The following is a 16,104-nucleotide window of genomic DNA, read 5'->3' on the forward strand; positions in this document are numbered from 1 at the left end:
TATATATATATATATACTTGACCTGTCACAACTAGTGCTCTCTTATTATTTGCATTAGACCTTGGATGAGTATAGTCAACTCTAAAAAAAGGTGGGGATGTATTCGAGCAGTCTCAACTAATTATCTCTCAACCCTTTTAATATTTTTTATTGGACTGATCAGTATGGTGTGTATAAGTAACTCAACTTAAACTGCTGTTTTCTTGCCAGAAATAAAATTTATATTTGTTATTCTCAGCTCGAAGTCTTAAAATTTTATAACGACAGAATAAAAAAAAAATTGTTCATAATTTTTTTGTTCCCTGGTCCTTAGATTTCTTTTTAGCCCACCAATCTACATCAAATTTAGGGACGTTTGTAAGATGTTAAGTAAAAGCGTGCGCCGCAGCAGATTTTAAAAATAAAATTTGGTTTCCTTTAACTTAATATTCTCAGTTAAATATATTATATCGCTTATTAAAAAAAAAAAAAGAAGCTTTTGATGGCACATTATCAAAGTTTAGAACTACCAAATATTTGTCTTGTTTTCAGATCCTTCTGAGTTTATCTCATATGATGGATTACAGACCTTACTGATTCAATTTAGCTGAAAATACATAATTTTCTATAGATATGAAGCCATAAGATAATGAACTTTTTCAACTTAAATTCATTTTTGGAAGTATAATTGAAGTTGTATAGCCAATTTTCAAAAAGTCATGGGACAAAGGCGTGTTCTCCTCAGAAAATATTTGAGAATTAGGTTGCTTAAAAGTGAATTTCGAGTCAATTTTATTGCACATTTACATAATAAAACGTTTTAACTTGCAAACAAACATTAGGAAATATTACTAGAAATTGTCCTAACAATAAATCCTCACAAATATGCGTGTTACCGGACTTTTCTGTAACAACACCAAAAAAAGAAATATATAATGGCATTATGCTGGATCTACGAATTTGCCACTTGCCGCAAATCTAAGACTTGTACAAATTCTTTGTAAATAAAGCAAGCAAAAAATGTCGATATCCACACGCTTGTTTTGTTCTTTTGATTTTTTTCGACTATTACATTAGATTTACCCCATTTTTATGATAAAAAGAACAAGATTAGGGTAGACGAAATAAGAGTAATCGTAAACATCAGAAATGTAGGTTGTAGATAATAAAAAAATATATAAATAATACTACATAACCTATAAATTTAACCCTTTTCATAGAATTTTTATCATAAACTTTTTAATATAATTACCTAGATATTTAGTGTCTTTATAAATATTTATTTTAGCTATGATAATGAAAAATGAACTGCTAATGTTAATTAACAAGCTTTGAAACAATGCATTCACACCGAATCGACAAAACTTTTAAATAAACAATCTTAAACAAGAGTTGATTATTGAATCCAAAGGTTGAGGATATTCTGTAATTATTTATAACACGGAGAGCAAAAATGTTCATCTTTATAAAACGATGCAATCTGAAAACAAACGTGTAGATGAAGTACAAGCACCCCTTGATTTGTGCCTAAAAGCCGACATCAGGCCGCAAATTCAGGCCAGCTTGTACCAGCCAATCCTCATAATCCATCCACTCACTGGTACATGCGCGAATTTGCCATTGTTTGGCAAACATACAGAGGCATCTTTTGTTTAGTGGTGCAAAACATCATTGGTCATCAACGCCGTTAATACCTTATTTTATTTTGCTTATATTTGTTTAATTTAATTTTTTTTTATTACTATTATTTTTTTTCCTCGTTCAATGTTATATTTTTGTTAGTAAACCTTTTGATTTTAAAAACTGAAACACTAATTATATTTTTTTTTTTATCATCATCTCCGAGGGTTTTTGAAATATCTAGGTTTAATCCTAAGCTATACAGGTGTGATGTGAAATATGGGCATTATTGGAAAATATGGCTAATTGTCAAATTGTTGTTGCAGTACTGGCAGTTCGAAGTCGTTTCTTTTGAAATAAGATAAGAGTGGGTGAGCCTCGTGTTACCTATTCTCAGTACGACTTCCTCTCTACGGCATTTGCGGCTGGAGGTATCCCAGGGCTTGACGTGCTTTTTAATATTTGCATAATAGAGGCATAGTTATATTAGAGGCATATTTTAATTCGTGTTCAGCACCTAAAAAATATAAAGTTAGCCAGTTAAACCCCAACTTTCTATCTGAAATTGCCATTTGATTAGACTATCAGGTCAGGATAGGAGGCTTTGTATAGTTGAAGCTGTAGAGTAGACAGCAGAGGTCCTTAACTGACAGTTGAGCGAATTTATATTTGCCGCTTGCCTCCAGTCCAAATGTTTTCTGATAGTATCCACTAGACCTATGTTCGGTTTATAGTTGGGTCAGTAGCTCCGTGACTTAAGATAATCTTTAATTTTTAAAATGACCCATATTTACAAGGAAAAACATACCCAATGAAGTGCCAAATTTGAAAATAACTACGTATACCAGTGCTGTAAACGTTCCAAATCTAAATTAAACTTCTTGATCAGATCTCAGTGGGAGACCCATTCATCTTGTCTCTCTTCCAGACTTCCTATCGCACAAGGCGATCAAAGGAAGTGGGGAAACTCAGATGGCAGCCGGGTAACGACCTCTATAAAGTAAGAAAATCCCTAGTGTAACAATGATTTTCACCTTAGCGAATGGTCGATTTAACGATGCATATAAAATTTATAACATGTATAAAACCTAGTATGACACAGAAAAGTATCCCTCTAACCTTTGGGTTTATGTTATAATATATTCACTTTTGTATAGATTTTATCATAATTTGTCTTGCAGTGACATAAAGGTTATGTAATGCTCATACTAATTCAGTTTTCTTTTCAGGTATGGATTTGAAGAATCCACTTTAATTTCGAGAAGTCTCCTTTAAGTTCAACACAAAGGTAATTATTAAAATGCAATTTAGTTATAGACTAGTTAGACGAGTGGATAGAATAAAAATTGTAGATACAAGACCGTATTAACAATTTGACTTAACGGACTTGGAATGACGAATCTTTAAGTGTGATTATTTGTTAATGGCAGGGTCGTCTTTAAGCAAATATTTGGGTCCCAAAATTGTTCGAACAATTTTCGGTTATATTAGCAACCCGCTTTTTTAAAATTATTAATTTGTTTAATAATTGAAAAGTAGCAAAGAAAGAGAAAAAAACTCTATTCAAAAAAGTTGTTCTACCCAACTCTATTGGGCTTCTAAATACACAGCGTAATTATATAACTAGTTAGACATTTTTTTTTTTTAATTCTTGTAATGTAGAACCATAGTACAATAAATTTGTAATATATATTAGTTATAAATGATTTTTTTTTATATTCTTTTCTTTTTTATTTTTAGAATTTTGTATTTTTTTTTATCCATTATTATTTATCTGTATATCTAATTATATTTTTTCCCTTAACACAATAAATCGTTTCTTTTTTCTATCTTTAACAAACATAGAATAAAATAAAATTATAAATATAAATAATAATTTTTTAAAGTAAAATAACAATATATACACATAAATACCTATCGTATTTTCGCACATAAGTACAGTTCAATTAAAAAAAACCTCTACAATTATTAACAAGGATATAAAACTATACGCATATATTAAAAAAAGGATAATAAATTAAAAATTCTTTACTTTGTTATAAATAAAATGATCTATAAAGACTTTAATGTTCTATATGTAGCCCATCTAGATGGAACCAGATATTGACCCTTCCATTATAAATTTCTTAACCACCAAAACCCGCTGTTTCTAAGCTTGATTCCGAAAAAAAAGATGGCCTCGAGATCTTCTAGTGTACAAATATACTAGAGCGCTGCCAAAGGGTATTTTCTTTACAAGTCAGTTCCATGAAATTATAATAGATGTAACATAACATTTACTAGATTTATTTTTATGTTAATGCCATGTTAATAGTAAATTGCAATAAATATATAGATACAAATTTCATATGAATTAGTTTCTAAAAGTCATAATGTATATATTAATTTTATTATTTCGAGGACGAAAAATGAAACCCTTACTACTGCTTTAAATTTATAATATTAAAAAATTTAATAATTAAAAAGAATCCTTCTGGCTTCTGAATTCATCTTTATAGTAAGAATGTAAAGAAAAGGGGAAGGTTTGTTTTTTCCTTGAAATAATATAATTAGTAATTTATTATATTTTCTTTTACTTAAATTGAAAAAACAAAGAATGAAATTATGTGTAATAATTAGGTACCTTACAGACTTTCGGTTGATAACCCGCTTACACGGTTCTAAAATTGATTAATTCTAATTTATCTGAAACGCTACTTCCTTACCCCATTGGCAAAGAGAATTCGCTATGAAAGTATTATACAGGAGTGGACGAAATTTCCATAATACATTCGGAAAAACAGACGGTCTGTTTGTAAAGGATTGTTTTTTTTTTTTGTTTTTTTCAGACGAAGGTCAAAAGTGGCGCCCAGTTATTCGATGTTCCTATGTAAATTTGGCCATTATATCGAAACTTAAAATCTCCTATTTCTCTAAAGAAAGTGATATAAATGCAAATAAGACCTAAATTGGTTTCGCTAAGCTGTCACAACAAAAAGAGAAAACTAGATGGAATGATTTTGGTAAATAAGTTTTTCTATAGGGGGATTTATTTTAGACAGATATGGTAAGAAAACCATTTGGTAAGCCTTGAAAAGTTTTATTGGGGTGTTTAGATTATTCTAAGTAGAGATGGAAAAGTTTTTCAGTCTTTCTTTCTGATATTAAGTAGATACTTAAGTAGTGCCAAGTCCTTCAATCTTGTAAAGTTTATTTACAGATTCATATTTTCTTCTATTCTTTTACAGGCAAGTATTGTATATTTTCGGTGTTATGTAAAAAAAAGGAAAGTGTATATTGTACATAATTTTGATCTGGAAAATTGTTTTTGAATGAACGGCCTGCAGTATGTTCATATACTTGAGTATTCAGTACATGACACATTGTGTTTCTCACAGTTGAACTAATTAATATCGATTAATATTCCAGTAAATACTTTGGAAGATCATGACTGAGATGGGAATCTCTGGGAAGTTGGTAAGACTTACAAAAGCGTGTATGGATGATCCTAAATGCAGAATCCTGATACGAGGAGAAGTATCTGAAGCCTTTGAATTCAGAATAGGTCTGAGATAAGGAGATGGACTCTAACCAATGCTGTTCAACCGAGCTCCAGAAAAAGTATGAAGAACATCACGTAAAAATGGTGGAGTCAGGGAGAAACCAAGATGACATGAAAAAAAGTCGTAAAGACTCTATTAAGAGAAGCTGAGGAAATAGGCTTAAAGCAAATGAAGATAAAACAAAATATATTATTGTAAGCCGAAAAGCTCAGCCTACAGACATGGTCTGCGTGGACGTCAAATCGTTTCCGAAAGTAGACAATTTCAAATACCACGGTTCCACAATAACATTAATTAGAACAGTATAACAAGCGTGAAGAGAGCTTCTTCTCTCTGTCAAGAATACCGAAATCCCGAAAAGTCTCTAAAAATCTAAAAATAATAAGAGTGTACAATGTCCTAGGCCTAGGCTCTAACAGATACCTTTAATGTTCCATTTGTAACCGATCTAGCCCGAACCAGATATCACTCCTTCCAATGTAAAACTCCCTAATCACCCAAACCCACTAGTTTCTAACCTTGCTTTCTCTTCCATTGCTGATCCTCCGAGGCGCCTGAAAAGAAGATGGTCACGAGACCTGCTAATGTAAAACGTCATTAGAGTGCTGCCAATGTGTAGTTTCTCTACACGTCTGTAACACTCCAATTTAACTGAGATCAGATTTACTAAATGTATTGTAATGTACAGTTGTAAATAGCAATCAATAATTATTTTTAAAAAAATAGATACCTTAAAAAACAGAATTGAGAGATTTGAATAGAAAGTACTATGTACAATTAAAGGAGCGATCTAGGATCAGAGCCTTAACAAATAGAGGAGGAGAATTAATCATAAACTGCTTGCAGAGACTAGTCAATCAATACCTCACAATATGAAGCTCAGGAGGTTAAGATGGGCGGAGCTTGTGGCTCGAAGCAATCTATCAGGACGCCTCTGAACAACAATGAATGGCAATAGGAAAGAGTTTGTCTAGTCTTCAATGAAATGGTCAAACAGTGCTCAAATACCGAATTTCCAAAAATTCATCCTCCTAATTATCTTTAATTTAATTTAATTAAATGAAAATAATCAGTTCTCGTTGTTAGCAATAATCAACAATAGATAATTAAAAAATATTAAAGCATTTCATAAATAATTAAAGCAGAAACTAGTTAATAAATTCGTTATTCCTAGTTCGAGGAATTCTAAAATGTGAATTTTTAAGGACAGAAAAATAATTTTAAAATTCATAATTTTCGCCTTTCACCATTGTAAGATAATTTTTTGTTTAAAAAAAAAAATCACAAAAAAATGCGATAACTTCAACACGAGTTCACCAATAAACACAAAACTTGGATACGTTTTTTGGGTGGTAAATGAAAGTAGTGTGATGCGCGCTGCTTACAATTTTTTTTTTTTACATTTAACTTTGAAACACTAACTTATAACTAGTATTGGTCCGTGTACTGCGTTTTAATCACAAGGAGTTGTTACATTAAAAATAATTGGGGTTAATGTTACCTCTCGTTTCGTCATAAAATTCCCATGATAACAGCTCCTCTTATCTTACTTTTAAGATTTACTTAAAGCTAGAAGAACAGAGTTTGAAAAAAAAAACTTTATACCGAGCTATATTTAGTTCTGTTTAATTATTTAATTTATTAAAAAAAAATAAACGTTAATTAATTAAGGATATGCCATGAATTTTGTTTAATAATTACATCGCATCATAAGACTAAAAGCTGTTATATTTATGAAGTCATAAACTGTTCAGTAGAGCACATTGTAATTTAGAGTGGACCAAGTCTAGCTGAGAGATCAGACATTATCTGAGAGAGGTGTCATATATTTCTGAGATCTTTCTCTCTCTCTAATAGAGGCTACCCAAGTGCCTCTGTCTGCGAGTACCCTAAGAGCACTCAGCTCGCTGATACATCTCGTGTCCCTTGGGGAATTCCATTCATCTATCAATATTTGCTTAAAATATAAATTTTTTTTTTTAGTCTTTTCCTTTAGTCTATTCTTTTTAAAAGTTTGAAATTCTTATTGAACACTTTTAATAATTATGCTGGAGCAATGAATAATATTAATATTTATAGGTACAATCTAATGAATACCTGTGTGAATAAAAAAGAATAAAATAAATAATAATAACTGTACAGCTACAATCCATGAAGGATCAAGAGTACAGGACTTTGTAAGGAAGTACTGTAAGTAAATCAACGGTTGTTCAGGGAGGTGATTTAATCGAAATCACGCTCGACTGCTAGATTTTTACCCAATTAACGGTGCCCACTTTATGAGGCTGGGTGGAACCTCTCGAACCCACAGGGCTGACTCACGGCTACAATGAAACAAATAATTATTATCTGCCACAGCCGGATTAAAACTTCGGCCCTTGGAGCTAGTAACGAAGTGCCTTATCACTGAACTATCCACTCCTACTATTTCGCTATTAATGAGAATTAATATTACCCATGACATGTCATTCAGGACTTAATAGCAAATTAGTTTAAATAATTTCAATTTTAAATAAAGGTCATTCTTAAAGTGATCACTTTCAGGCCGGATTTTTCGGAGATGTTTTGGTCAGAATCACCCTTGATCAAATTAAGGGTGAGGTTAGGTGGAACCCGGAGGAGCCCAGAATCCATAGGCCTGGCTCACGGTTACAGTGAAGCAGAAAATAATTATCTGGAACAGCCAGATTCAAATCCAGTCGTTGGAGTCAGTTACACAGTGCCTTACTTCTGAGCTACCCCCTTTGCTTGAATAATTAAAGAAACCAAACTATAACTGTATTAACTTACATGAAACAAAGAATAAAGGGATTGTGAAAAATTTCGAATATGAGTTTTCAATTGTAATACATGTTTCGAGGTCCCCTGAGACCAAATAACCACTAATCCCAGAATGGTCTTTGTGCATTTGTGAACAGCCTAGCTCAAAAACGAAAAGTCATACGAAAATGAAATTATGGCGATTTTTTCGTTAAAACGATCCATCACAATTTACTTAGAGATATATGACGTGACGGCCGTGGAGGCTGGGACGTAGGTCTTAGTCCGCTCGGTTCGGAACGTTGTGGGTTCGATTCCCACCTGAGGCAGTTAAACATTCACTTTTCGGCGGTCCCGAAGAATGAATCTTGACACTACAACCTTGGATCAGTACGCAGCGGCAACCTAGGTAGCTGTCAGGGGTTGGCAAAAAAGACCACTTACCGGACTTGTTCCCTCCTCCAAATACTAGTACCAGTAGTGATATATTATCGCGCCGTGATACTTGGTATAATCGATTTTACACATGTTTCGATTTTTATTATGATCGGCATTTCAATGTACAAATATTGGCCTTCAATATCAACTTGCTGATATCCTCATTGAAATAGTTTAACAGGATATAAATGCCCATTTTTCAAAAGGACACATCTTACACAGTTGTAATTTGTAATATTATTTTCGTAACCATCAATACTATCCCCTGTAATGAATTACGATGATTTACACAAAATTTTAGTCTGGGTTCTGTATGTCAAATTGTATAGTTCATTTTTGTTTAAAATTTTATTGATTTCAGATAAATCATCAGACGTTAGGGGCGTGATTTTACAGTTGTTTAGAAACAATCAACAAAAGTCCGAAGATATTGATTTAAATTCAATATATCGTTCATGTTTCTACAAACATAAACTTTATAACTAGCTAGTGAAGGATTTGGATTCTAACTTTGGTTAGTGTTCTTCCAATCGTAACCTTTCAGACCAACCAAGCCCACTTTTTTCTAAATGTATGTTATAAACTTCCTTCTGGAAACTTTATTGAACCTCTACTAGATTCTTCACAGGACTGTTTCATGTCATTCTAGTATAAGTCACATAACTATACGTATAGCGCTGAGTTAGTTTGAAAAATTTAGCAGTGGAGATACGACGTTAGGATGGAAGAAGGGCTCCGTGCTACCATTAATTGATATTGATGAGGTTCTGCAAGAAGCTGTTTAGTCAAATCCGTCCACAAGTACACGGGGACTTGGCAGGGAGTGTGGTGTGTCAAAAGGTACTGTTAGTCGCCATCTACTCTCCACTTACTCCTCTTCAGTTCGAACTCCTGCCTCATCCACCCCACAGTCCAAACCTTGCACCATCGGATTAATACTTGCTTCGATTCATGGCCCATTTCCTTTAAGGGAAAAAAATAGATAATTTTGTGGAAGAATTGCGGCCCAAGCGTTCTTTGACACCCATCCCGAAGAATGGTCTCAGCGTGGAATCGAAAAATTGGCTAATGACGGTAGTTGAAAATGAACTAGACTATGAGTATTAATTGTATTTTATATCAAAGACATAATCATACAAATATTTGGTTGAAAAACTGTCATTTTTTCGTATATACCCAATTTAATTATTTTAAAAAAAGTGTAAAATTATAATAACATAAAAATTATAATTTTTGTCGATTTAGGTAATTTAAACACTGAATTTGCTCTCAAAATTTATTTATTGCCATTGGTAATATTCGCTTCGCTTTAAGACAACAGACTGAGTCATAAAAGATATTCATTGACTAAGACGATTCTCTAAGTCCGGTGTTTTAAGTAAAAGCACGGCCGTGAGCTTAATGTTCCTGCGAGGCCTTTGATTCCAGTCCTATTTAACTGAAAGGGGAATAATGACCTACTCGTTCCGGTTTTAATTTGTTCCATTCCCTGGAGCAAACATCATTTCTTCCTAATTAGAAAACTTCCAGAATAATTAAACTTTTCTATGGTCATCGGTATGGAATGTATTCATATGAATGTACAGGAAATTATTGTTACGGTCTCTATTCAAATGAACTATCATAAAATTATATAATGCTATAAAAATGTGACCTATTATGGGGATGTTTGCAGAATATGGGATATGCTGTTTCAAGATTTGTTACTAAAACATAGCAATTATTTTTTATTCTTTATTTATACCTCTGTTATAGTCTAGAGGTATTCAGACAGTATTTTCCTAATGTCTAAAGTTACAAACAAAATTTAAGGAAACAATATACGAGGAGGTCAGAAGTAAAGCAGTATAGATTTAAAGATTATTTCCGATCCTATATACCAACGCCCCAACCAAATTTACCCTTCGGTATTGACGCATTTGTGAAATTCTTAATAATTTTTTTTTATTTCCTCCTTTATTGAAAATATATGTATAACAATATTAATATATGCCTGAGTATATAAACATGTAACTGGTTTCTGTAACTTTCCTTTGCCATATGGCATTATAAGGAGTTGGGCTGGGTTACAATATTGGCCCATCAGCCGCTGGCCGGGGGTACAAATAATTATTGATAATTTCACAATTTTATCTTCAATAAAACGTAAATTTTATTCGGGTAGAGGTAGATTGCTCATAAAAACCTTAATCTCGTTTGCCATTTTTTTTTTTCATTTTTATTGTGTAGCAACCTTTTTTGTATCTTCTAAAATAAGTAAAGTCAATAAATTCATTAATAAAAACATATCACGTAATAAGGGACTTTTCCTTTTTTTATATATCAGTTTCCGTAAAATAATATAATAATACACTTGGTTGCACTTAAACTATTCATGAAATTAAGAGACATCAATTTAGGACTTAGCAAATAAATTAGCTTCCTTGCAAATCTAATTTTTTCTCTCATTTACTCACTTAGTGAAGCAAGAAAATTTTATTGTAGTTATTCCATTTATATAATTAATTTATAGTAATAAATAGGAATATAAAATATTTATTTGAAACTAATTATGACCCCACGGTTTCACCTTTTGTGAATTATTATATTTATTTAATATAAAAATATAATGTTTAAGATTTTTTAGACTTCATATCTAAATACATTTGAGATAATTCACTAAGTAATAAATTGAATATTTTTTTATTAATAAAAATAAATTTTTAAAATTATGGACTTTTACGACTTTTCATTTGAACAGCTCGGAACCTTGCACAGAATATTTTCACAAGAATCAATTTACTGTTTTTTTTATTGGTCACCAGATTTAGATAATGTTCTTTGGTTTTGTATATAATTAAATTATCTTTTAAATGGGTGGGTATAATCTTCCAAAGGATTCGAAGTTTTTGAGTTATTTGAAAAACTATTTTTTTTTTAATATAATTTTTTTATACATGTTCCGAATTTTTCGAAAACCTTTTTGAAGATATATAACATATAAGGAACCACTGTTAATAATTTCAACTTGATAGGGAATATCAATATTTAAGATATTATTATATCTTAAAAACGACAATGTTTTTAAGATATAATAATAATAATATTCTATATTTATTCTGGGATTAATCCCTATAAAATAATATTACAGGCGTCAAAATATTACATTAGCTGATTACGTGGCCATCTTCTTTTCAGGCGCCTCGGAATATTGTCAGGAATGGAAGAGGGTGCAAGGTTAGAAACTAGGGGGTTTGAGTGGTTAGGGAGTTTTAGAGAAAAATACAAAATTAAAATTAAATTATATACCATTATAAAATATAATGAAAATAATGAATTTGAAAAGATAAAAAATGGACAACAATAATTAACTGAATAAATAAAAAAAATAGAAGAAATAAAATAAAACCATGTGTCATATCATAACACATAATGTGACTAACTTATAATAATATGTATACAAAAAAAATATATCAAATACAATTAAACTAAAAATAACAAATGAAAGGTAAAATTTCTGCTAATATACATATTTACAAATTTAAACGAAAATCAGAAACATCAAAGATAGAAAACATATAAACCAACGGAATATTTTTTTATTATTACCGAAAAGTTAATAGAAAAAATAAATCAATAAAAAATTCTCTAACTAATCATACTATTAAGGAATATAGTCAACATTAAACGATGACTGAGTTGTTACAGAAACGTACAGCCCGGTTTTGTTATTTGAATTTATTATATTAAATATAATATTAGTAAAGCATAGTGACTGGCCAATAAATAAAATAAAAACTGACAGTTTTAAATAATAAGAGTTGTAAAATGATGCATTAATTGTTGACCGTGGACATAATATGGGGGAAAATGGTACCGATACATAACTTATAATCGAGAAAATATTTAATATAGGTATTATTAGAAGATAAAAGTACTATGAGAATAAATAATGTTAAAATTATTAAATAGGGATGAAAAAGAAAATAATAAGCATTTGAAAAAATAGCAAGTAAATATGTGTGCGAAATAAGAAAAAATATTTAAAATTAAAGTTATTAAAAAAAGTGAAAAAGAAAACGTACGAAAATAATTAAATTTGTAAGGGAAATAACAGAATTAAATAAGTAAAATATTAAGTTGTGTAAGCCAAAAGGAGTAAGTAGTGCAGATGACAATAATTAGATAAGGAAAATCCAGTAAGTAGATACTATGTATGTAAACAATTATATATTTTTTAATTAAAGTTATAGAATATGAGAAAGAAAATGTATATGTAAATAATTAAATATGTAAGGAAAAGAACAGGATCAAAGAAGTACAATTTAAAGATATATGAGGCAAAAGGATGTGGAGTGGTTCAGCGGTAAGGCACTGTGCTACTAATTCCAAGGACCCTGATTTAAATCCGGATGTGACAAATAATTATTTATCCTGTTACTGTAGCCATGAGTCAACCCTGTGGGTTCGGGATCCCTCAATAAGTGGGAAAAAACTGGTGGTTTAGCGTGAAGACCTCCTTGTACAACTGTTGATCTAGTATAAGTACTTCCTTGTAACTTACTGTACTCCTGACGCTGGGTTGTATGGGTTGTAGTGGTAAAGTCTTTTTTTTAAACATATATACCTAAAGGAAAAGTATTACAAATGAAAAAATTATGTTTGGTAAATATGAATATGAATATGAAAGTCAATATACAGCTTCCAACTAGCTTCTCCTCATATCAGACTTTAAATATATAAAAATCCTGTTTAGGCTAAAATATTAATTTCCTTTAATACCAATATACACCGCGAATATTCTGATCTATTAAAAGCTTCGATTCACGTCCATGCAAATCTGCTAAAAAAATAAAAAATAAATGAGTAAATGAATTAACATCGGACTGCATACTAACAGTGATCTATTAGCATGTTCACGGACTTGAAGTTGAATGTGTATAGAAGAAAACCATTTGTTGGGCATACGTAGAATCGCTCTAACTATAGCTCTTAAACAAACTTCAGTACAGGGAAATCACTATATTGATTGTTTAATCTGAATGAATTAGTCTTGTTGATGTATTGTATATTTGTTTTTCAATTAATTATTTTCATGTTGTTTTTTTTTGTTTTTTTGTAATCGTGGTTGTGAAGAGAGACTTTGATGAATTAATAGTTGCCACATGCCTAGCCAATCGAACCTCTTTTATACTCTTGAACAAAAATAAAGAATTGCATGCTGTTTGCAAATAAACTCATTTAATTATTTACGATATTTTGGCTGAACTTTACAGCTATATATCGCTGTATTTCATGAGTGATGGCACATATTACATAATGCTAATTTTCAGAAAAAAATATATAAAAATATTGAATAAACTTATTCTCAAATACTAACGCCACAATTTATTCTATTCTCATATTTCCATATAAATTAGAAATTGGTTCCTCGTAGAAATAAATTTACTAAATAATCGTATTGTGCTAGTACTTAACCCATTTTTCATGATGTGCCGGTTTTAGAAACAGACATCTCTGAATTAATCAAATTATATTTTCATTGTAAATTATACGGTACTTAATCAAAAGTCGAATAATAATCCTGTAATTACAATAAAAAAAATTAAAATGTGCAATGAAAAATGTCAAAAAGAAACATCTTTTTACTTAAAAATAATTACTGTAAAATTTGTTTGACTATTATAAAATGAATAATAAAATTTCGAGATATGATTGTTATTTATTACATAAAAATCTTTTTCTTCGAGTCAATTATGAGCTTATCTTATATTTATGAAATATTTATGTTTATAAACTAAACCTATATTACAATATTGACGTCAAATTTTATTCTGTTCTTCTATTTTTTTGTATGTTAGATATTTGTGTATCTTAGAATTTAATTCCCCATTTTTTTTTTTAATTTTTAAAGAAAAGCTAAAAATATAGAACACATTAAATAAAAGAAAAATGTGCTATGACAAAAGTGAAAAAGATAGATGAAATAGTTAGTGTAAAAAAAAAATTAATTTTTCAGGTTATAAAATGAATAGACAAAAATCGAGATATGACTGTTACTTATTAAATCAAAATCATACATTCTTCTTTGGTCCTAAGAATGATTTATTTAAGTAGGCACGTCTTAGGTTCATAATTGTTTTACCACGGAAAGCTTAGATTTTACAACGCTCCCATTGGAGTGCTATTACTGCTTAACTTAACCATGGTTGGAGATCAAGCTTTTCATTTTGTGGGACCGCCACTCGTTGAAAAAAGTCAATTCGAACCGGCACCGCCAGCAGACCTCAAATTGGTAAGACAGCGTCCAACCAACTGAGCTACGGACGGCCCTGAATATGATTTATTATCGATGTTCAGTAATTTATATATTTCTCACTGATATAAGTTTATCCTAAATTAATTTTTTTTCTGGCCAGCACATTATCACTTTAAAAATGAAATCAATTAGTTGCCTTTTCTTATCTTATTAACTCCACGCTCTGCTTCGTCTTCCTGTCATTCATAACAAGTTATTTCTGTTAATTTCAACTAAAAGATATTAAAATTCAGGTCTAAATACAACCCTGATACGAATAAACTGCTTCCAATTTGTAGCAAGTGTTCAATCACTATTCAAGAAAATAATTCGTAAAAATTATGAAACAACTAAAATTATGTAGTTGAATTAAAATTGATATAATTGACAACTATGAGGTTAAGATAATTTATACGATTTAATTGTATACATATATCATATAGAAAAAATGTTGGTAAGATTAAATTATTTGTTACATTTTCACGATACCTAGTACTCATGTACTTAATAAATCGCGAAACGATGTACAAGTACATAATATAGAACAATGATATGCCTTAATTGGAAGTTTTTCCACCTCGGAATTTTGAAAAAATTAACTTATGTCGTTGTTTAAGTAAGATTGGATACAGTTTAATACTGGCATATCTACTATCAAGTGGAAGATTATAGAAAATGAAAATGTATTATTCCCTATGGTAAATGCGCTAGTTTTAGAAAAATGAATAACTTTTCTATATTTGTGTCGCTATTCAAGCGAAGCGGCGGTATGTTGGAAACTACAGAATATAGAAGATGCTTTAATTGCAATACAGAGAATTATCTTCTAGTCATTATCTTCGATTTCCATCACAATGCACGGATTCTAGCCGTGTTTACAATCTTGATTTGGGTTCTATTTGACAGGGTTATTAGTCAAAATGATAAATTTAAATTAGGGGAGGTGTTTGCCTTCGCTTGATGAGGCGGCGGAATTAAATTCTGACTGAAGGGTATCTTGGTTATTAGTAATTGTGTAGGTGACGTAGTACGAATCCAGGAGCTAGCGTAAATTAAATTCTTTGTTTATGTATGTGTTTGTGTTTTTTTAATAAAGTTGAAGTAATTAACCTATTAAATATACGTTATAACACTTGTTATATTCCCTTATTCATTCGGTTTTTAATAGTCCTAATGCATAATTTGGATGTAGTTTGGTTTAAATTTATATTCAAATAAAATTCCTGTGTTGACTTTTTTATTATTATTTTACCCAACTATTATTTAAAGAGAAAATTCATACCAGGTTTAAAAAAAGAATTTTTTTTTCATAGAACTTTAAAACAAAAATGCTTTTAATTTATTTTTATTTTTTATATGTTTTTTATTCAATTCTTTGTAGAAAGACTTAAATTGCTTATTAATTCTTAGGGTGTTCTTAGCGTATTTTTGAAATTAGTACATGTTCTTCCAATACACAAAAACTTTGATCCACTTTCTGATTATAAA

General features: G+C 30.4%; 1 protein-coding gene across 2 annotated transcripts in view; it reads left to right on the plus strand.

Annotated features, from left to right (window-relative positions):
- The window catches only part of LOC106687086 (tachykinin-like peptides receptor 99D), a 655,917-nt gene that overhangs the window by 81,323 nt on the left and 558,490 nt on the right, over positions 1–16,104 (plus strand). Inside the window, exon 2 of one of the 2 annotated variants that reach the window (XM_067053116.1) lies at positions 2,829–2,887. The exons of the other annotated variant lie outside the window; for it this stretch is intronic. The gene's annotated coding sequence lies outside the window, so the exon portion shown is untranslated. The remainder of the gene's footprint in view (positions 1–2,828; positions 2,888–16,104) is intronic. 2 annotated transcript variants of the gene reach the window in all.

Source organism: Halyomorpha halys, unplaced genomic scaffold (assembly GCF_000696795.3).
Source record: "Halyomorpha halys isolate HHAL.00 unplaced genomic scaffold, Hhal_1.1 Scaffold4.1, whole genome shotgun sequence".
NCBI classification, from domain to species: Eukaryota; Metazoa; Arthropoda; class Insecta; order Hemiptera; family Pentatomidae; genus Halyomorpha; species Halyomorpha halys.